Here is a 22,645-nt window from a genome sequence, read left to right as displayed (position 1 = left end):
TCTGCTCTCTAGAGGAGTGTTGGGAGAGAGAATTGGCTTGATCGTGATAGTGAATTTATGGTCACCTTGCTACTTAGGTGACCATGATATGGCTAATGAATGCTCTGTGAATTTAATGTGTTAATGGTCTCCGAAAGATCCTGTCTGTTGTCAGTTAAATTATGAATTATGAAAGTTTAATGTGTCCTTTTCCTTTGGTGGCTGAATGTGGCTTTTTCAAACTGTTTGCTCTGAATAGAGCCTTTGTATCTCTGCCCTGGTGTCTTCTGTACAAACCCTAATATGTAACTTCTACCCTACTTCTCTTCCCAGATGCTAGTTCTTTCCAAATGATATCCTTTGGAATCAAACTCCCATTGTTTTCAGTGCTTGCTTGATTGAACTTAAAAAAAAAAAAAAAAAAAACAACGAAAAATAGAGGATTTGTAAATAATCTGTTTCCAGATAGCTATTCCGTCTTCTTAGCCCTGAAAGTACTGTAGCATGCTTTCCAAAATAGTTTGCAATTAACTCACATTGCAGACTATCTTTGGGGAGCAGAGGTGTGTGGGAGGGCATATGACAAGCTGAAAATGCTTGAAACCCACCTAACAGTGTATCTTATTGCCATATGCATGCAGTTGGGAAGATAGCTGTGCAGATTTATTGTTTTGGGGACTGGTTGTCACATATGGTATATTTCCATTTGGACTAAATTGCAGTCGCCTAGATGTTGGCCTATTCCTAAAAGGAACTTAAATAAAGCATAGGGGCTTTTCTGGTGTTGATTTTTCTAAAGCAGTAGGACATAGTTTCAATGGCGTTTTCCCACAAGAATATATTACATAAGTTTGCAAGATGTAATATGTTTGAGTCCTCAAGGCAGATGAACAAATAGCTTTTGAGATGAATTATTATGCTTGATGGCCCCACGAGCCATCCTGTGTTTAAAGAGCCCAGATCATATAAGGCTTTGCAATGGGTCTGAATTGTTAGGACATATGCTTCAAAGTCTTGGCGTTTTAAGCGTTCAGTGTTGAAACTATAAATGGAAATAGACCTTTTAAATAACCTTAACTACTACTGTTTTGTTGTCCTTGTGTTGCTATAGAATATCGCTTGCTACAAAGCATAATGAAAACAGAAATAGGAACTGATTTCAGAAATTTTAAACTGGGACAGTCTGGGGTGGGGGTGGGGATGTGGGTTTCCTTTGTTTAACCTTTTTAATGATCACATATGTATTTAGGGTTTTTAGCTGCTTTAGAATTTTTAAAAATCTAAGAAATGATGTCTTGGAAATGAGAAATCTCAGGTGGAAAAATATCTACAGATGCAGCTTTAAAATTATTCAGATTTGTGATGTTAGAGTAAGACACCCAGAAGCTAGCAATAAATTAACATGAAATCTTTTTCTTTTTTTTTTTTTCACCTTCAGTAAGTTAACCTTGTTGGAAACAAGAAAAGTTGTCCTGAATATAAATTTATCAACTTGGCGAATTCATCATTTTTGCTCATTAGGTCCTCCCAAGTGAGGAAAACTGGAAAAATGTCTGTCAGTGTCCAGTTAAACTGAAAGGTGGTTCTAGGGACTTTCACTGTTCAAGTTGAAAGGGGCTTTAGAGACCATCTGGTCGAACTTTCTCATTTTATAGATTGAGAAGCTATTGTAGGGGCAATGTGACCCCTCCAGGAGGCAGTGCAATTACTAGCTTTCTCCCCTTCCCTCCTTAAATGGACAAAAACATGAGTTGTTCATTGAACGCCTACTGTGTGCCAGGGCACTTGACTTACCTGTCTCTGACCTTGACAATAGATGTGCAGGGGGCATATTATACCCATTTTACAGCTCATGGTTAAAGAGGTTCTGTGCTCCCCCATGTCGCATAGGCAGTCAACAGCAAAGCTATGGTTGGCTTGTGTGTGTGTTATATAAATGCCAGTTCACATGTTGTTGGGGAGACAGGAGAGAACTCTGAATTAAATATTCGACATAGAGTTTTATCAGGAAACCCAAATTGTGCCACACGAGAGCATTATAGGAAATACACATCACTTGTTCAGAATTGCCTTTCTATTGAATTGCCTTCAAGCCCATACTCTTATTCCATATGTTAATTAAAGAGAATGTATTTTGATGAAAAAGATTTTCTGGCTTACAAGGTACCAGCAAAATGAAGGTCAAAAGCATGAGGGTACCTTTTGCTTTTCTTTCCCCCCAGATGGCATTTGAACTATATTTGGAAAATGCCAGTAATAAAACAGAGTGATAACTGAGACTTGTCACCTGATTCTTTGATGACCGCATGAGGGATTAAAGAGAGACACTCGAAGAGTTAGGTATATGGGTTTTTAAGGAAAAATTTTAAACATGTGCTTTCAGGTAGGATTTCTCAGTAAGCAACACGTATTTTAGCATCAGCCGCTTCCCGAAACCAAAAACTCATCCCATGTTGGCGTTTTGAGACACTGATGTTATCTTTGATCTGGGTTAGAGGTGTGTTGTGAATTGTCGGGTGTTGCTGTTTAATTGGGATTTCCTGGATTGAGATTACTCGAGGATTCTGTTGATCAGATGCTGTGAAACGGGGGCAATAGGAACCTTGCAAGACAAGATAAAAAAGGAGATAAGATTTTCAGATACAAAGCTGGTAATTAAGATTTCATGGGATCATTTAGAATGTTTTCTACCTCTGAGCAGTCTCCCCCTCCCAAACTGCGACAGCTGTAACAACAGTATATGTGGCCTTTGATAAAAGACTGAAAACTACTTCCCCTGCCTCCCTCTTTTTTTTTTTCACAGAAATTTGCAAATTTTTCATTTCTCCTTACCCCTTCCTTGTGGTTTCGTTGCTTACAGATTAAATGCTGAGCTTCCAATTAACGACAGGTATGACTTTGGCATGCAAAATCATCGGATAAACTTGAGTGTCCTCCAACCAGCACACGACGTGATCTAGCTACTGTGCCAGAATTTGGGGTAACACTTGTTTGTTAAGGCTTACATGGAGACTTCTGCACGGTCACTGATGTCATCGTAGCACATTTTAAAAATGCACCCCTCAACTGCTAAACCATGCTGTCAGCATCCTTTTATCTGATTGGCATTCCACTGGAAAATCTGGTATTTTCAACATGTTTCAGGGAGCCACACGTATAAGGCACCGATGTTGTGGCACTTCCTGTGCTGAACTTCATCCAAACTTTAAGTCTTTATTTCCAATTTAGACTGTTCATTCTGGAGGATTGTGGTTCGGTGGTTTTTCTTTTTTTTCTTTTTTTTTTTTTTTTTTCCAGGGGAGGCTCACAGTTTTGCTTTTGGTTTGCAGATTAGGACACCACCAAGAGTCAGCTATTTGTCCGTGCAATATGTGTGCCACAGCACCGCAGAAGGGAAGGTCTGGAAAGTACTAATGGTTTCCAGTTCATTAGCACCAATAAGTTCCCCTGCCCCCGTGTCTGTTTCCCCCACCAGGGAGGGACCTCTAATACAACGGGGCCGGCGTCACTGGTGTGCCACTTGTGTAGCAGTGCAGAAAATGTATTTTTATTTTTCCTTAAGAGAGAGCTCTTGCTAAAGCTAAGAGAAATGGAGCTGCACATTCCTGGAAAAACCTTTGCGGGAAACAAAAACTAATTAGCGCCGCAAATGTGATGCTCTCAGGTAATTGTAAAATAATTATTCCCCTTTAGCATCATCACTGTTTAATTGTGTCATCCAATAGTCTCATGCTCTGAATCTAGATGTGAAGGGATGGAAACCACCTCCTCCTCCTCCTCCTCCTCCTCCTCCTGGGGATTTCTTTTTTCATTTTACTGTGAGTGTTAGACTCCTCCTAAAAAGGACTCTTAAAAGAAAGGGGGCAACAGGGAGATTTTGAACCGGTTCGCCCTTCCCATTTGTCCTAAATCACGACAGAAAGTGATTACTCCAACTGGTTTTATAGAAATACAATTCCAGTTATGTGGTGGAAATGCGTGGTGAGCATATTTGAGATTTACACGTTCACAGAGCTACACTCAGAGTTTTATGAACGGCCTGTTTTATGAACTGCAGATTGTATATTATGTTCAGATACGGAGAGTGATACTTTAAAATCAGCTGATCCTTTAAAATGGAATGCTAATAAATATGTAATCCTACGGCTCTCAAAATGACAGATGAGTACAAATTCCGTTTTTGGTTAAATTTTAATTACTCCATTTGAGTGAATGCCTCAGAGCCAACTTGCCAGCAAATTATTAGACCCATTTTTTTTTCCTCCTGAAGATTTATGTAAATTAAGTTTAGGCTGTATTTAGACTAAAATATCATTTGGGTTTGTTATTCCGAACTTCTCTACCAGACTCCGATGGCCTTTTACTTAAGGTCAGATTTTAAATAAATCTATTCTGAGGAGGTCTCTGTTTAAATGATCTGTGCTCCCGTTTGGTCAGCAGAACGGTTAAGAGTCAGTCCTACAGAGAGATGACCGGGTCACGAGATTCCTTTAATAGTAACATTGCCTTAAAAACTGGGTTTTGGGGATGTTTTGATTCTATGCCTCTGTCATAACCACAGACATCAGTACCCCCCAGCCCATCAGCTGTTTTGTCTGACATTTATAGGCTCCAGTAGGGCCTGAAGATCCCCTAGTTGCACAGACGATGGTGGTGACTCACTCCTCAGAAGGCAATTAACTTCAGCTGATTGATCTGACATTTTGACATAACTTTTGGACAGTATAACAATTTTTTTTTTTTTGAGTTCATGGGAGAGTGACTAGTTCTTCAGCTTTCATACTAGGATCTCAAGTTCTGTGATTTGATGCTGAAATGCTTAACTTGCATGCTTTTTTGTAAAGAAAGTTCATAGTTTGACTCAAGCTCATTAAATTGCGAGGTGGTATTTTATATCCTTTATCATAAAGTCTGTTTTCCGCTTCTCCTGGTCTCCCCCTGTCGCAGGAAACTTGAACCACATTTATCTGCCAAAAATAAAAACAGCTGGTCCTTTGATGAGTTAAAAGAGCCAAACCAGGGATGCCTGGGTGGCTCAGCGGTTGAGCGTCTGCCTTTGGCTCAGGTCGTGATCCCGGGGTCCTGGGATCAAGTCCCACATCGGGCTCTCTGCAGGGAGCCTGCTTCCCCCTCTGCCTGTGTCTCTGCCTCTTTCTCGGTCTCTGCTTCTCCCTCTGTCTCTGTCTCTCTCTGTCTCTCTCATAAATAAATAAATAAATAACATCTTAAAAAAAAAAAGCCAAACAATGCTCTTCATGTGGCTGTGGTCAGTAGGCATAAAATGTGTGTGTACACATATGCATACATATATTTGCATGTATATATGTATGGAAATATATATACAGAAGCTATTTTATTGGGCATAATTCTTTACTTCCTTAAAATACCTTCCCCTTAGTGATCTTTGGCTATAGAAGCTATGAAATTGCTAGAACATGGCCTGTGTTTACAGATTACTATCTTCATAACTGATCATTTTAGGGTTTAGAAAGGTTTAGCATCTTGACCAAAAGTGTATTCAGATCAGTGATCCCACTAGAAATAGGTCTCAGGATGATGCTCTGACTCTTTGGCCCAGAGCCTCTGAGTAGCTTCTGTCAAAGGTGAGGACAAAAGTCCCCTCTGATAGAGTTGTTACACCTTATAGGGGAAATAGCTGAGAGTTGAGGGCCCTTTCTAGCCTTGCCGCAAAGTCCTCAGACCCGGAGCAGGGGCTTCTGTTGCTACCATCAGGATCTTTTAGGTTTGGAGCAGGAGGAAAGACTCTTGCAGAGCCACCTGGACAGTTGACCCTAAATGGATATTTTCTTGGGTAGCTGGAGCTGCCGTGGCTGGACCACACTCCTCACTTTGTGCCTCTTGACCGCTGCCACCCTCTTCCGGATGTATATCATGATCCCATGGCTTCCCGTTCCCTGTTGCAAAGAGCCCCTGAAATTCTGATTGTGGCCAATGAGAGTTCAGCAGACTAACAGAGCATCTGGAAAAGGCTAACATTACAGGAGATGTCGGGACGTGCGTGGGGGGGGGCGGGGGTAGAGAGAAGTGGTGGAAACCATCCTACAGGTGCATCAACACTCCCCACCCACCCGGCGGTTTTCCTCGTGCATCTCCGGGGTAAGACGTTGGGTGTCGCGCAGGTGAAGCAAACAAAGGTTGAAACATGACATTTCATTTGCTCCGTGAGAAACCTTCGGGGAATAATAAAGACCCAGACGTCGTGGAGGAGCACGAGGGAGGCGGGCTCTGGGAGACAACTAATGCATATTTAGGGAGCCAGGCTGTTCCCTGGACTCTGCGCTTCTGATTCTGTGCACCCGCTCGCTCTCCGTCCTGCAGGCGCAGCGGCTTCTGGAATTTGCTTTCCTGATGCTATCTTTCCTCCTCTTGTTTTACCCTTCTCTAAGCCCGTCTCCTCCAGCCCTGCTCGCCGAGGGGCTTGCACCTGCGCCTGCGGAGCCGGGAGGGCAGCGCGGAAACCCCTCGGCCACCGCCGCGCGGCCAGTTTCACGGAGCAGCTGCGTGTTTCTCTGCACAAAACTGTATTTTGCCTTCCTGCATTAGGGAAGGGGTGTTGAGTTTTCTGCTTGAGCAGAGGGGGAGCATATTTCAGAATGATTAACTTTATGGAGGCCATTGTCTCGGGCAGCTATATTTGGCTCCACTGCAGCTGTGTTTGCTTTCTCAAAATTGTCACCAGGAGTCCTCCAACTGCAATCAGTCCCTTCGGTCCACGCCGGTGACATCCTTCCTCGTGCCTCCCATCGTCCACGCAGCCCATCTCTCCTTGGTGTCAGGATTGAAAGGCGACCCAGCAGTCCCTGAAAAGCCTGGGCGCTGGTTGACACGCCTGGCGCAGTCCCTTAATACCGAGTCGTGTCCGTCTTGCGTGATGCTGTTACCTGTCGGGATTCTTCTTCCTTTTCATCAAAAGCCATATTTTTCTGGTCTCTCTTTGTCTCCTCTTTCTCTTTTTCTTCTTCCTTTTACCCTGAGATGTCAGAGGGTCGCATCCAACAGGTGCTTCATGCCTGCCTTTACCTGTACTCACTAGAGCACACCTGCTGGCGTTGGTTCACTTCTGGTCCTGAGAGGTGCTTTACAAAACCCTGTGTTGGCGTGGACACTGAGGCCAAGCGCTCCCCTCTTTTCAGTAAACACCAGCCACAGAATTCCCTTTTCTCCAAGGAATAGCTTCAGAAATGTTTTAATTCCACTAGCCGTCGCGGGGGGGGGGGGGGGGGGTTGTTATAGTTTTAGTTAGAAATCACTTCCTCTTGGATTGTTTCTGCTCATCGGGGTTCCTTGCCCTGTGTTGGGGTCTGCTTGGGTGAAGTCGGCCGAAATCACTAGGGATGTTGCTCTAGGTTGTCTCCAGCAGCGACGTGCAGGTCCTTCAAGACGAGACCCCCATCACTCACTCAGCAACAGTCTCAGGTGTTCCCGGGCTTGTCTTCTGGTTCGTTCTGTGGCCATTTCTGGTCTCAGGTGACTTGTCAAGATTCCTCATCTAGAAAATAAGGCTATTAAGATACACTCCTTACCTGTGCCACGGAATTGTTGTGAGGCTAATGCTGGGAAAAGAATGATAGCCTAAATATTTTATAGCTTCACGGTACTTAAAACTGACCACAAGTTCACCTGCATTTCCTGGGAGAGTCAAGTACAGTGAAACCTCATTACAGCTGACCAGTTAATGTGTTCTCCCTCAGAACATTTGTGCTTTAGAGTCTCAGCCAAAGACCCATAAAGCAGTATTGCTCCTATATAAACTTCCAGAAAATGCTCAGTCCCCAGGACAACATTGTAAAGACTGATTTTTTTTTCTCTCTCTCTCTCTCCCTTTTTTGCATGATGATTGAGAAATAAAATGTGGTTCATCTTCCAATTGTGAACTTGTGGTCAGACCTTCCATTCTGGGATAGGGTTGAGGCAAAAAGCAATATCTTTATCCAATATCCCCATCTGCGTGTTCTGAAGGAAAAAAAAAAAAGCCCATCTCTACACCAGCTGAAATAGATTTTGATTTTCTTATGGGGAGAGAATCAGCCACACAATGTGCAGGCTGGTTCCCAATAATGGGACTCCCAACGCTCGCCAAAACCCAGCCATAGGGAATGTGGGATGTGAATATGGAAAGGGACTATTGTCGATCTTGGCACCTAACCCACTCATGAGGTGCTCAGGCCACAGAATGCCTAGAGATCAGAGAAGGAGAGTCTCCAAAGGGGGGAAATGACCTGGATAAGGAGTCAGTGATGTTTAGGAGGTGGCACAGTGGATATGGGGTGTATCCGGGTGGTGCCCGGCTGCAGGATACATCATAGTTGCTCTGGTCTCTGCTTTAATAAACAGGCACTTCTCCCAACGGAGCTGCTAGGGTCCTTGAGGTCCTAAGACACCAGAGCTGCCTTAGCTAGTGTGGAGATTCGCTCCTAATGTTGATAAGTCATTCAACTGATTAATAAGATCACACCTGTTCAGATTCAGTGGGGAACCCAGCAGCCTGAGTCCATTCGTTGAAGGATGTTCTCAGGATGATGGGCCAGGGGAACAGTTAGCACTTGCTCTGGCTAAGAGCGTGATGTTGACTGCGGATCACCGGGTCACTCATGTGACCGCCCAAGCTAAGTGAGCCCTGCCTCCTGGGAACAGACCACTTTGCATGAGGGTGAAGCAGGCAGTGGAAGCGTCATCGCCATCAGAGATGACTGCAGATCCCGAGCTTGGTGGGAAGGAAAAACTCAATCTGTGGCCCAAAGCTGGCCAAACCCTTGGAGAAGGGCCCCGCCACCCAGATACTCCAAATGTTCCTGGGCAAATTGATTGGTACTTTGCAGTGAGCACATTCTATCTTCTCAGGGTCAAAGAAGTCTAATTAACTTTATAGGCAGCCTTGCAGTTGGGCCAAGATTTTGTGTCCAGTTGTTATAAAAAGTGACCAGAATTGGACTAATGTCAGCCAGGGAAGCCGCGTGGTGGGCTTTATCTTGCCCCTAACTGTGTCTTGTTTTTCAGGTCTTCTCAGAACGTGATCCTTTTATCCAAATTGATTTCTAGTCGTCTGTTCAATAAAATAATGATGTCTACCCAGAAGCCAAAAAAATGTTTTCTCATGTCAACAAAGCTATAATTCTCTGACAACTAAATACTCCTTGTTAAACGTTTTTCTCCTGATTACTGATACTTTAAAGGATGCCGCCTTCCTGTGGGTATACCTTCCGAAGTATTTTATGGTATTAGCTGGGGATAGGGGCCAGCCATCAGGCTAAGGAATTCATATAAATTATCGATAATCTTCAGAACAACTTTGCGAGGTAATTTGTTTCATTCCTATTTTGCAAGTGAGAAGAAGGTTCTAGAGGATGGAAGTGCCCATTTCCAAAGCCCAAGGTCTTCCTCTTGTGCTATTTCACATTCTGGTCCAAGAGGCTGCTTTGGTCTTTTGAGGGATTCTTAGACCCTTCTGTGACCATGAGCAGATTAAATTTCTGCATATGTTGGTGAGTTGGCAGCTGACGATGTGGATTCTGAGTATGAAATACAGTTTCTTAGCTGTGACCTAAAAATGATCTACTTTTTACATGTTCTTTCACGTAAATCGCTTGTTCTTTTTTATTTCATAGGCAGACCAATTTCTGAGTCTAGAAGGCAAGAGTGTTGTGACCAGTGTCAGTAGAAAGGGTCGCCATGGCAGCGTCAAGATCTCTTAATGCCTGTTTTCCCTTATTGCACAGATAAAGAAACAGTTAACATTGAATGTTAAGGTGGATCCTTATTCTTCATCTGGTTATAATATATAATTATAACCTTATATTTTCATGAAGAGGCTTCTTGTGAGGACTTCACTAGGCACCTGGCCTTCCCCCTCATTTATTTCCAACAACTTTTTTTTTTTCCAACTTCTTAATTTCTACATCTGATTTAAATGAACCCTTGGCCCTTCTCAGGGGCACCTTGAGCCAGAGCACGCCGCCTTGTGAATTAGAAAAAGGCTTTCGAGTGACGTTCTGTCTCCACCATCCGCCTCAGTGACTTCATGCAGCATCCTGTTACGTGCAGTTTCACCACTTCATATGTGGACCAGCTAAGGAGACAATAGCATAAGCAAGTCTCCAAACCAGTGGATTTTAGATGATTGACAGTTGTGTCAACTTGGGTATGGTATCCCATCCATTTCTACAAACTTGTCACGTCCCCCCGTAGCTTTTGGCTCAAGTGCGTAAACATTTGATGGGATTCTGAATCTTCAGCAAACCATAGATTTCTCTTTCATGGCTAGATACCCAACGTAGAGGAAGGGATCATGGACAAGTTGGAGTAGAATCCACGCATGGGTTGGTCTAACCCTCAAACCGTTTCATATTGAGTATTAGTTTGTCGAAATGCCTCCACTTTTGGCAGGAGAGAAGCGTCGCGACCGAAGAGGATATGATTTGAGTGGAGTTTCCATGCCCCGTGTGCTTATTGTATTCTTGCTACTGATGCAAACATTATCTATAATTACATTTTCAAGTGACTGAAAATTGTAGGCTTTGTTGAACAAAAATGCAGCCAAAGAATGGAATGTATACCCACTCCACCCTCATTATAAGGCTTTCAGAAATCAGCCTAGAGGGCCCAAGACCATGGCTCTCAACTACATGACACCAGCTCCCTTCTCTGATGTTTGAACACTTTGCCAAAATGCTGGGTTCCCAATGACGATCATACAATGGGAAGAAAATGCTATTACTGTTTTAGCTCTTGGTTCCCTCCATAGTCTCCTCAGTCACTGTGGCATGTCCACTCACGAATCCTCTGTTTCCAGGATGGAAAACGAGAAACCAGGATTGGATTTAGATCCAAGTGTGATGGGCCAGTTTGAGAGAGTTGAGATACAGACACTATTGCCTTCCTGGGGCAGATCCAATTATGGGGTGTTTTCCTGCTGCACCCCCTCCTACCTAGGATGTGATTTAAAAATAAAACAAGGGATTCCTGGGTGGCTCAGCGGTTAAGTGCCTGCCTTCAGCCCAGGGCGTGATCCTGGAGACCCAGGATCAAATCCCACATCAGGCTCACTGCATGGAGCCTGCTTCTCCCTCTGCCTGTGTCTCTGCCTCTCTCTCTCTCTCTCATGAATAAATAAATAAAATCTTAAAAAAAAATAAAAACAAAAACAAAACAACAGACTCCGGTGTAGACATGACTATAAGGTAGGCTCTCCCTTTGGTCTGAGAGGCTGGGCATGATAAACATGCTGGCCAATTTAGCTTTTTTTTTTTTTTTTTTTTTTTAAAGATTTTATTTATTCATGTGAGAGAGAGAGGCAGAGACATAGGCAGAGGGAGAAGCAGGCTCCCTGTGGGGAACCCGAAGGGGAACTCTACTCCAGGATCCCGGGATCATGACCCAAACCAAAGGCAGACTCCCAACCACTAAGCCACCCAGGCGCCCCAAATTTAGCTTTTTTTAGACACAGGATGAGATCCTCTTTCTAATTTTAGTGAGAACTTACACCACTTGGAATTAAAAAAAATAAAAAAAAGGAATGTGACAAGTTATACCTTAGTAGTTCACTCATCGGTTCCTGGTTTTAGGATGAAAATAAGCAGTGAAATAGAAAAATGTTCCTTGGTTTTGGAGGTAAACAGGAGGAAGAGGTTACAATAACATTGTTACTCTATTGTTGCTGTTTTTCAGGTACCTGATTTATCATTTATGTGGTGGTTCAGAATGTCACAGCTCACTCTCCAGACCCTAGTAGAGTTTAAATTCTCGGGCAACTGAAGAAAAATCATGGTTGATGCTCAAATCCAAAATAGGAGCAAACATTTGACAGGTGGTTCAGAAAACCCACAGACTGTTCCTGATTCTGTGGAGCCCTGCCCTGACAGGGAGGACAGACATGCATTCAAACAGGTGTTTATTAGGTGATAATTAAATTGCAAACCGTTGAAATCTGTTTAAGTTCGCTGTATACCTGGTGAATTGGATATTTCTCCATATATACCTAATGGGTTATACCTTCTAACATAAATTACAGAGGCACTTGAGTGGCTTAGTGGTTGAGCGTCTGCCTTTGGCTCAGGTCATGGTCTCGGGGTCCTGGGATCAAGTCCTACATCGGGCTCCCCACAGGGAGCCTGCTTCTCCCTCTACCCATGTCTCTGCCTCTTTCTCTCTGTCTCTCATTCTGTGTCTCTCACAAATAAATTTTAAAAATCTTAAAAAAAAAAAAATAAATTACAGCCTCTCAGGTATGTTGGGTTTGGGACAGACCACTTTACACAGACCATAAAAATAACCAACCGTGTTCAGGATTTTTAACGTTCCTGGAATGGAAATTAACTCTGGTGTCCAGGTAAAACGCCTTCTGTGTAATAAAACACATCAACAAGTGTTGTACATTTTTATTTATTGTATATATATATATATTTTTTTAATGTAAATGGATTGCTATTGCTTTTGAAGCAGGGCCTCTGCCATGAAAACAAGACATGGTCTCCATAATATAATTGGCCAGTTTCAAGGTATAAATGAGAGCAACTCAATTTGTGTACTCCATAAACTCCTTTTGTGAGTTAACAAATACCCTTCTCTTGTTCAGGGCCCTTGTTTTTTGTTTTGTTTTTTGTTTTGTTTTTTTACACTGGTTATGTGTATGTCTCTAAGTGCCTGGGCTTTTGGTAGCTTGTATTCCTAACCAATCAATCAGCAAAACTTCCTTGAAGAAATGTAATTAGCCCAGAACCAAAGTAAATTAGCTTTTAAAGTTGTCTGATTCTCGAAGTTTCCTGTTCGCCCCTACAGTAGCAGATTGACTCCACGGCAGCCTGGTAAATTCAACTCAAGTCCGAAAGTACATGGTAGTTTTTCAGTTTAAATCACAGATTCAATAGTTAAAATTAAGTCAGACAGCTGAGGAGTTTAGGAATTATGAGTCACAGCTGACCTGTTATTTGGCTGAATCGATCAGTTCATTTGTTGTCCTGTGGAAACCACCTAAACATTTTCTGTACTGAAAATTCCGTTTTTTTTTTTTGTTGTTGTTGTTGTGGTTTTTTTTTTTTTTTTTTACTCTAAACTGCCTCCCTGTGAACAAGAGTTGTAACTTTTCTTAATCATCATTCTCAAAAAAAAAAAAAAAGTCTCATGATGTACTGGTTAGCCGCCTGTTGCAGGTGTTACAAATTTTACAAAATGTTAATCGTAATTTCTACTCTAAGTGAAACATTTGGTTACTCTGAGCTTTAGTCACCACTGTTGACTTGGTTTCTTCTTCTGTTGACTTGGTTTCTTCTTCGGAGAAACGCTGGTTTAAAAGGAGAAGGATCTGCACTGTTGTGTTGTTTGGGGCTCCTAAAGGATTTCCTTGTTGGGACCTGAGAATAGAACTGTTTTCTAGCTTTCTGAAGACCTTCGTTCTTCATCTTGCAGAATCTCATTGGGTAAATAATATTGCCTCATCACTCCCCCCCCCTTTATCTGGACCCTTCCTAGAGTTCTTAAAAATCACATTTCATGTGTTATTTAAGAACCCAGTAGAGAAAACAGTGCCTCGGTGGAAATGCTCATGTACATTAGCACTTTTATGATGTTGGCTGCTTGGGTTGCAGAATCCAGGTAGTTTGAGAGATCATGGGGGTGGGTGTGTATGTGTGTGTGTGTGGGGGGGGTGGGATCAGCATTAATTCTTAAAACCTCTAATATTACAGTTTTTTCTCATCTGAAACAGCGGCCAGAGTGTCCTAGTGTCCTAGTCCATTAGGTCAGATTGGATCTGGAGTGATCCACAGGATTAATCGTGCAAGCAAAGAAATCTGGATTCCCTCCCGTCTGCCCTTTTGCCGCCTGAACCTCCTTTAGACATGCTCTTTAATTTACACTAGAGCTGGAATCTTGAGGACAAGTGGGCATGGAGAGTGAAAAGAAGCCAATGGGATAGCAGCCACTTCCCTGGCGCTCGGGACAGGACTTCAAGCTCCTTTTCATGCCCCCGGCGCTCAGGGTGCAGGGAGTGGGTGTCCTGGTTAGCTGGGATCCTCCCAGTTTACGCCAGCTGGCCTGGCACTGTCATTATCAGTGTCCCTCTGTCAACCTGAAAAGTGTCCAAGTTTGGATGATAAATTCTCGCATCTGATCCCGTGGCGCTAGCTTCCTTAAAGACAGCACAAGCGTGGTTGCCAGCTTTTGTAAAGCTGCACAGAGGACTAACCCAAACCCTCCCATGGAAGGGGTTTTCCGTGCTTTTAAACATTCAGAAAAGGCCATTTCTAGCCTTGCTCTCTTTCTCTGACCCATTCTCGTGAATCTTCCATAATAGAAAATTTAACCAATGTAGCAAGAGCTCCTTCTGCGTCCCTAACGCGTCTGCACCCTGCTGGGCACTTCGGGATGTGCTGTCTCAGTAGCTCAGGCTTCTTCCCGGCCTGAATCCGGTGGACGCGCCCCTCCTGCCGCACCTGGGCTCGGCGCTGGAGGACCCCGGGGACCAGCCTCCAGCAGGGCGACCTTTCCCTTCGCTCCAGCTTCAGCTCCTGAGACAAGGGCACCTCGTTCTGGAAGCTCGTATCAGAAGCTTGGTTGCTTCTGCTTTCAACCGGAGCACGACCAGGGGAGAAAATGACCTGACCGCACGGCCTTTGCGTCCCCACTGTCCTCTGTGACAGAGGAACCGGAGAGCGCGGCCCCAGTACAATGACACCGGGGTGCCCAGGTACATTTTTCGAATTCTAATCTCTGAGACACTTGGGCACTCTTCAGTGCTAATTGCTCTTTCTCATTCAGTGCTGGGGATTTCAGAGGATTCGTAGAACATGTGTGTTTAAGATCGATTTCCCGATTTTTACATTTATACCCAGCTGTTTGTTATTCAGGGCAGCCATCAGCATCCGAGTCTCAATGGACCATGTAATGTGCAGCTGTAGCCAGATGTAACGCTTCTGCTCCCTAACTGTTTCTGTTAGAAGCTTCGAGAGGCAGGCTAAAGACTGCTGATAACCCCGTTGCCTGCATTAATTTACCCTCTGGAGCTACACAAACTCTGCCTGGCAATTTTGTTTCATGACCAACAAGCAGCGCAGTGTTTGCGATCTCCATGCCTGGTAGTGATGTTGACACGGTATATATCAAGTATCTCTGCGTCGATATGAAAGGTACTTGTATGGCTAATTCCAACGGCGGGGAGTTGTCTGACGTGCATGCATAAATACCTGGGAAGTGAGGTTGTGCTTAAGAAACATCAGCAAGGATTCAAGTCACACCTTGGCCTGGATCAAAACAGGTTCATAAACTAGTCTTTTGAACGGAGGGACTTCGGATTTTAGGATCATTTCTCTCCAGTCTTAGCGTCAAACCTTGTTTCCAATTTGCATTTATTATTGAGATCCGTGTTGCCTTTTGTGTTCGTGTTACGTATCTTTGTTTAGAGGCTACCGGTTCTACTAAATTTAATTACTTCCCTTCGAGGCTTTAAATTGAGGGCAGCTTCTATTAATTGTTAATTACTCTCCCCTGCCATTTACACAGCGAAGGTACATCTACTAATTGAGGGTCTGTTCTGTGCAATGACAAGAGGCTTCTCCAGCCTCAATATTTACCTTTCTATGGGGAGCGAGTTTTAGTTCTCTAATCTTATCTTTTATTAAACATAAAAGTAGACAGTCTAGTGACAGATTAGCCATTCCTGTGATGCAGTGTTGTTATATATCCTGGAGGAATAAATGGGCATCGTATTTGGCTCTGTGCTGCCATCTGGTGGTGTCTCGATCTCTTTTAGCCCCAAGGCCAATTCCTGATGGGAAGGTGGCCCCCCCTTGGGTCTGTTCCTTTGCTAGTTGGACCCCGCATCCTCTCTGGGGGGGTTAAAATGAACGTCATTCCTCAACCGGTGGCTGCGGGAGGCATCAGTCTATCTCGGTGTTTCTTGTATGCCACCAAGTGCTCATGGCCTATCTTCTAGCTTTTTCGGCCAAATGACCGTCCTCCTAAAATTCCTCACTCGACCTCCGTGGCACATGGTGGTTCTTTTTGCTTTTCTGATTCTTCCTGTCTCTCACCTCCCAACTCCCCACACCCAGTTCTTCTTGCCTTCTGACCGTGGGCATCTTGCCTCACTCGCTCCTTGGCCCTCTGCCTGTTATTCTCAACCTTCTCTTTCTTAGAAAGCTTGTCTCCACAATCACACTGCCCAGACCGATGGAGGTTGGGGCGTCGGGGTGGGGGTGGGGGAACCGAGTCTCACGGTTTGATCTGTTAATTTTATGTGGGGGTGTTTGGTGAACTGTGTTTCTGCCTCAATAGCCTGTGCTTGGTGTCAGTCCAGGAGGGGGTGGACGGCGCCTGTGAGCTCAGCAGTGGCTGCTTCCTGGGTGTTCTCGGGTTGGCCACGATCCCATTTCCACAATTTATTAAGAGCATTATGAATCCCAGAAAGGGTTTTGTCATTTGCTGAAAGGACAGCAAGAGTTGTTTCTTCGTTTATTCGACTCAGTGCTCCACGAGATGAAATTCCTTCCCAACCCAGCTTGGGCTCTTTCGTCTCTTATGACATTTTAGTCCTCTCTTTGAAATGGATCGGCTGTAATACTTGGCTTTCGTGTCATCATGTGCTCTGGTCCACAGCCCTAGAACTTTGAGTTTAAAAAAAAAAAATCATGAAGGTAGAGGGTGAGAAAGAACCAAGATACAGGTTGAATTCATGGGCGTGGTGAGGTGAAAAAAAAAAAATCTTTAGATTCCTCCTTATTAGGCTTATGGCAAAACCAAAGTGATTTTAGTTTGTTGTTTTTATTGGATGTTGTAAAAACCCTACAGCACGAAGAGTGCTGTACCTACAGGTAGGTAGCCACGTTAAATTATGACAGTCGTGATACACAGAGGAGCCACAGCAGGTACGGGCAGGTCTGTGTCCCTCTGTCCTTGGAGGTGGCTGCCCCTGGGGGGACCGAGCCTTACCTACAAGGATGTCATAGGTCAGTGTTCTGGGGGTACACTTCAGCCTCATTGGAGACATGACTTCTCCCTTCTGTCCTCCCCACCCGTGCCTGGGCCTGTATTCGAGGAGTCCTCTGGCAAAGCCTCTGACCTACATTTTAAAGAGGAGAATGCTTCTCCTCTTGGAATGACTGCATCAGAGGTGGTTTGCACTGTGTTACGTCGCCAAGTTGTGCCAGTAGAGGTACGTGGTGTGTGAAATTGAATGGTCTTTCCGACAGTAGTGCTTATTAAGTTATTGATACGGGATGGTTGTCGACTTAGGCAAGGTGTGAAGAAAATCCTATTAGGAGATGATTACTCCTTTACCGAAACGCATTAGGGAGAGCGGTGGTTATGGTGCAGGGACAGTAGGAATTCTGACGGGACTTCTGTGATCAAGCAAATATTAGGCACTACATGGGCCCAAAAAGGAATTCTAGAGTGAAACTTAGGATATCCATTTGTAGCACTGATTTTGTACATATTGCATCTATATGCACTTACGTATCATGTGTAAATTACAGATGGAGGGGGGATGAAATGCTATTTCTTGAGGATTATGGTTTACAAATGTGCCGTAGCCTTTGTATAGATACCCCACATGAAACCATTTTAGCATTTGGAACCACATCCATGAACTTGAAATCACGACAATTGTTTTAAATGATGTTGGGTTCGTTTTTATTAAGACGTTTGTGGCAGTGATGAAACTCATTTATTAAATGTGAGTTTTGGGATTAAAAATGGAAGGCTTTACAAAGTCTTCGCGCCGGAGGAGGGAGGGGGTGGGCCTTGGTCTGGGAAGCTGACTGCATCACGGTGTCATTCCTCACCCTCCCCTTCCCCCCATGCCAAGCTGAGTGCGCCCCTGCTGCCCCCGGGTCCTGCGCTCACCTGTGGATTCTCCGGGGTCCTGCAGCACCTTGAGCCATTAGGCCGCGGGACCCTGAGCGCAGACAGCAAGCTGCAGTGAGCTTCCCGACCGCGGCACCTACCACCTCCCGCTCCATATGGCGCCGAGTAGGTGCAAGCACATCAAATCCAAGGAAAACGGAAGAAAAGTCGCGACTGCCTATTTTGAGTATGGAATTGAACTGAGCAAATGCTCACGGAGCTCCCACCATCTGCCAGGATGTGGGCCGGGAAGGCAAGGAAGCATGTCATCGGCGCTCCCGCCAGTACTTCCTGAGATCTTTGCATCCCGCCTCTGGAGGCAGGAGCCCTGTCGTCACGGGGAGCGCTGCCAGGGCCCCCAAACCATGACTCAAGAGCCTCCACTGTGAGCTTAATTATTTGCCCCAAGAGCCACGACTTTATTTATTCTGTATTTGCCCACATGCACGTTTTAGTCCTTGCATCAGCTTCGTAAGCTTCTCGATGCATAGCGTGGAAGAAAAAAAAAAAAACATTTTGAGTCACGAGTTTATTTTTAAAGCTTTATTTAAAGCCGCTCAATGGATGATCAGTGTTAAATGTGCCTCATAACTTTCGTCATTGAAGTGCGAACTTCTATATCAGTTTTTCAGGCTAGTTTCATTGCAAGATGAGGAATGATTGTGTATCTGTTACGTTTTACACTTTTATGCCCGTGCTCCTGAAGGAGACCAGAAGCCCAAGGAAGTTCAAATAGGCAGATAGATTAAAAAAAAAAATTCCTAGTGACTTTGGGATGTGTCGTCTATGTTGAGTGGCTGGGGTGGGGAGGACAGAAGTGATGTCTCCTCTGTTCCGCTTCCATCGAGCTCACGTCATTGTGTCACTTCTACCGAGAGGATTTCAGAAACACTCCAGGGATCAAGAAGAACAGAATGGGTGGGTGGCCTGTCTTGGGGCTGCGGCGGGTTTTTAACTGAAGATCTCCCATTTTCAGACTTCCACGTCTCTTAGAAAAAAATGGCAGATCTAGAAAAATGTCACGATTTCCGTCTCATGGACAATGGGCCCGGGTGATTCTATGGGAACGCGGGACGGGAGGAAGTCCAAGGCCAGGCGGGGGCAAGGCGGGAGGGAGAGAGTGGTATTTGTGCATCTGGCCGCGTCTCCACTGGCTGTTCTCTGTGTGAATCGCCTCCGACGACACGGAGATAATCCAAAACAAGTGTTCACAAGACGGAGACACCACTTTGAAGAAGAGATAAAATAGGTTCTCTGTCGTGTAAACACACCGACCTGTGTTGAGTACTTGATAAGATCTTAATCTGCCATAATAACATTTTTCACATCTAATAAATTGCATCATAAGACGAAAGTAACGATCGTTTATAGAAACTTTAAAGGTATAATTTCTAAGGAATTTTAATTATGGCACCGTAGAACTCCGAGCCCCCAGGAAAGCCCTGTTTTATGCTGTATTTCCTATGTAGTCATTTATTTGGTTTCTGCTTTTTGTCACTCTCGCCTGGCTGGTCTTCTCCCCGTTCCCTGTATAATGATTTGTAGTTGTTACTTCGTGGCTCAACAAATATTTACTAAACACCTGCTCCTGTGCCGGTCACTGCTTTACTGCTGCCCCCCGCCCCCTGGCGTCCTCAGCATTGTATCCCCGTTCACAGAATGGGTAATTCTTTACTAGCCTCCTGTTTGGTGAGCTCACCTGCCACCACCTCATCTTCTACTTTTCAGTCTCTCTTCCACGATCCAGCTGTGTTGCACCTGCTGTTTCACTCCATCTCTGTGCTAGGTTGCGTTAGTGGCTCTTCTTCTGGCCTCTTGGCACTAGCGGGGGCCTTCACTCCATTCAGGAGGCTGTGACAACGGCCCACAGGCTGGGCGGCCCACACAGCCTTTACTTCTGACACTAGGGAGACTGGGAAGTCGGACACCAAGGTGCCAGCAGGTCTGGTGTCTGCGGAAGTTCCTCTTCCCACTTGTGGTTGGCCACCTTCTTGCTGTGTCTTTCCATCACAGAGACAGAGTGAGGGCTGTGGTCGCTTCCTCTTTTTATAAGGGCACGAATTCCATCAGAGGGGCCCCACCCTCATGAGCTCATCTCAACCTAATTACCTCCCCAAAGCCCATCTCCAAATTAGCATCATTCTGGGGGAGTTAGGGCTTCAACATATGGGTTTGGAGAGAGGGAGACACAGGTACGCCACCCATAACGGGGAGTGATACTACAAAGACCTAGAAGCAGATCCCAAGAGAGGAGAGGAACCATAGTCTCCACTCCTAAGCAGGGCGCACGGGGTAGGAAGGTGACCATGTGACCTCAAGACCCACCAACTGTGAAGAGTGGTTTATTATAAACACACATTCCCTGGGATTTCCCCTTAAAGCTTGGAGCAGGAGCACTTGGAAAGCCATCCCGGAGAAAGTCCCCAAGCCCTCTCACTTCACGAGGCTGATTAGGAAGGAACGTGAAAATCGCACATAGAGACGCTGTCGAGATTCCAGGACTTCATATGAAAAATGTAACTCCTGCTTCTTAGTTCAACACATGTCCAGTCTCTTCTGTGCCATCAAGTTACACAAACTTTTCACATCTGGTTTTTCCAGACCATTTTCTTAAGAAAGTTGGCTTTGTGTAAAGAGATCTCTCTGGGTCCTGTTCCCCGATGTTTACGCAGTAGGATCTCTGTAACCCTCCATCCGGACGTAACAGGAATCCCCTTGGAGTTGAATGGATCCTGGAGGTTTTAAAGTGTGTAAGCTGATCTGCTTGGACATTCCCACTCCGGTTAGCGTATGTAAAAAGAGTCCTGTCAGGATTATTTTGATTTTTATGTCTTTGGCGCTTACCTAGCTCTAGCGTCCTGCGCTCCGTCTCATCATCCTGTGTCTGGATTTCACGAAAATTATATTATGATTTAATCATCAAGATACAGTTGTGGGTACATGGTCAGCAATGGTTAGAATCAGAATAGCCTGGAATGTTTCTGGAGAACTTTTTTTATTTGCGTGATTAGAATCTCATCAATAAGAACAGGAAAGTTGGGGGCTTAGCATTGGGTTGAAACATTGGGAAATTACCAAGAAGTTGGTTTTCTCTTTGGGGGAAAAGAAAGGGCATTTTATATTTACTGCCTTTCTGTTTGTGTTTCCGTTAGTATTCCATCGGAAGCCCTCGGTTTAATTCAGAGCTTTTTAGGGCCCGACAACATTGCTGTACGTTAAACGACTTTACGTGGGGCACTCGGAGGCTCAAGTTGTTTGAAGGCCGGGGTGGTGATTGAGGCGGACGTGAGCACAGGATTGGCAGGTGTCATGGCCATCCCAGCTCCCGAGTGACTTCACCACTCCCTCTCGACTTGAAAGGGTCACCTCGATGGTTCTCCTACAGCAGATTTCCGCCTGATTTCCTTTGCCTTCGCTCTGAGAAACTGGCAGCCTTCCCTGGTGTTAGTCTAGTTTGTTTTTATTTGAAATATTATTCACCTACCATAATAGTCACCCCTCTGAAGTGTACAGTGGCCTGAGTGTATTCACAAAGCGGAGCGACCATCATTGCCCCAAATGTATATTTTCAGAGTATTTTCATGACTCCCCCACTGCAAAGAAGCCCCACGTACCCCCCCTTTTGTCCCCTTGCAGCCCACCTCCCGGCCCCCTAGGCAAGCACTGTCTATGCTGTGCATCTGCGGGTGGCCTGTTCTGGACATTTCACATAAATGCAGTCATTGGACTTTGTGGACCTTTGTGTCTGGCTGCTTTCACGTGGCCGATGTTTATTTTATTTTATTTTATTTTAAGATTTTATTTATGAGGGAGAGAGAGAGAGGAAGAAGCAGGCTCTCTGCAAGGGAGCCTGATGTCGGACTCGATCCCAGGACTCCAGGATCACACCCTGGGCTGAGGGCAGGTGCTAAACCACTGAGCCACCCGGGAATCCCTGGCCAATGTTTTCAAGTGCACCTGCTGCGGGGGGGGGGGGGGGGGGGGTGTGTCCATACTCCATCCCTCGGTTTAGGGCAGAGCCTTGTTCCAGGGTCTGGGTGGGCCCGCCCAAGTCATCAGCTGATGGGCATTCCTGGGTGGCCTGGGCTCTTAGGAATAACGCTGCCCTGATGGTCCGCGCACAGGTGCTGGTTCGAGCACGTTCCAGTGGGGTGTCCGCTTAGGACTGCGTGGCCGGGTCACGGGGTGTTTTGGTGTTCAGCCTTTGGGGGAAGTGCTGAGCTCTCTCCAGAGCAATCGCACCATTTTACGTTCCCCCCAGAAGCATGGTAGGAGTTTCCCGTTTCTCCACATCCTCACCGACACTTGTCACCATCTGTCGCAGTGTCATTTCTAGTGATACTTACTTTGTGGCTAAGGAGGGTAGGAGGCGGGACGTAAAGCCCAGGGTCACAGGCAGGGCCCGGATGGAACGTGCGTCTCCGGTCACACGCTCCATCCTCTCTGCTGCACCATCTCCGCGAAGCACTTGAGATTTCATTGTTCTGGAGTCACCTGTTTTCATTTGCTCCGTGTCAGAAGAGATGGTTTGTGTCCCTCCCCCGTGATCACATCTGTCGTGTCACCCCCTTAGCCTTCTCTCCCAGCAGCTCGAATGTCCAGCTGCCTCCTCACCGGTCCCAGCGACGGTTTGTCCCCGGCACCCCAGGCGTGTCCCAGACCAAACTCTTGATCCCCTCCCGCCTCCGGTCCCCATCTCCCTAGCGGGTGCCCAGCCACCCCTGCCCAAGGCCTCAGCTCTGCGGTCTCTGTCAGTGTCCGTGGGCGGCTCATGGACAAGCCCGTGGGCCCCGTGCGCATCACGGCGTCC

The 22,645-nt window shown here is 45.4% G+C and overlaps 1 protein-coding gene and 1 long non-coding RNA gene across 13 annotated transcripts in view; one reads left to right on the top strand and one right to left on the bottom strand.

Moving 5' to 3' along the window:
- CELF2 (CUGBP Elav-like family member 2) overlaps positions 1 to 22,645 on the top strand; it is an 815,242-nt gene that overhangs the window by 511,313 nt on the left and 281,284 nt on the right. The window contains exon 1 of one of the 12 annotated variants that reach the window (XM_072825861.1): positions 14,366 to 14,680. The exons of the other annotated variants lie outside the window; for them this stretch is intronic. The gene's annotated coding sequence lies outside the window, so the exon portion shown is untranslated. Of the gene's footprint in view, positions 1 to 14,365; positions 14,681 to 22,645 lie in introns of those variants that run through there. 12 annotated transcript variants of the gene reach the window in all.
- Positions 18,364 to 19,905, bottom strand: LOC140633391 (uncharacterized). Its single transcript, XR_012031000.1, has 2 exons — positions 19,535 to 19,905; positions 18,364 to 19,062 (listed from the first exon to the last, which is right to left on the bottom strand). It is a non-coding gene; the product is annotated as an uncharacterized lncRNA (long non-coding RNA).

The sequence above is a fragment of the Canis lupus genome, chromosome 5, assembly GCF_048164855.1.
Source record: "Canis lupus baileyi chromosome 5, mCanLup2.hap1, whole genome shotgun sequence".
In the NCBI taxonomy this organism is placed as follows: domain Eukaryota; kingdom Metazoa; phylum Chordata; class Mammalia; order Carnivora; family Canidae; genus Canis; species Canis lupus.
The sequence above is the reverse complement of the archived record's forward strand: the minus strand, read 5'-3'. Positions and strand labels throughout refer to the sequence as shown.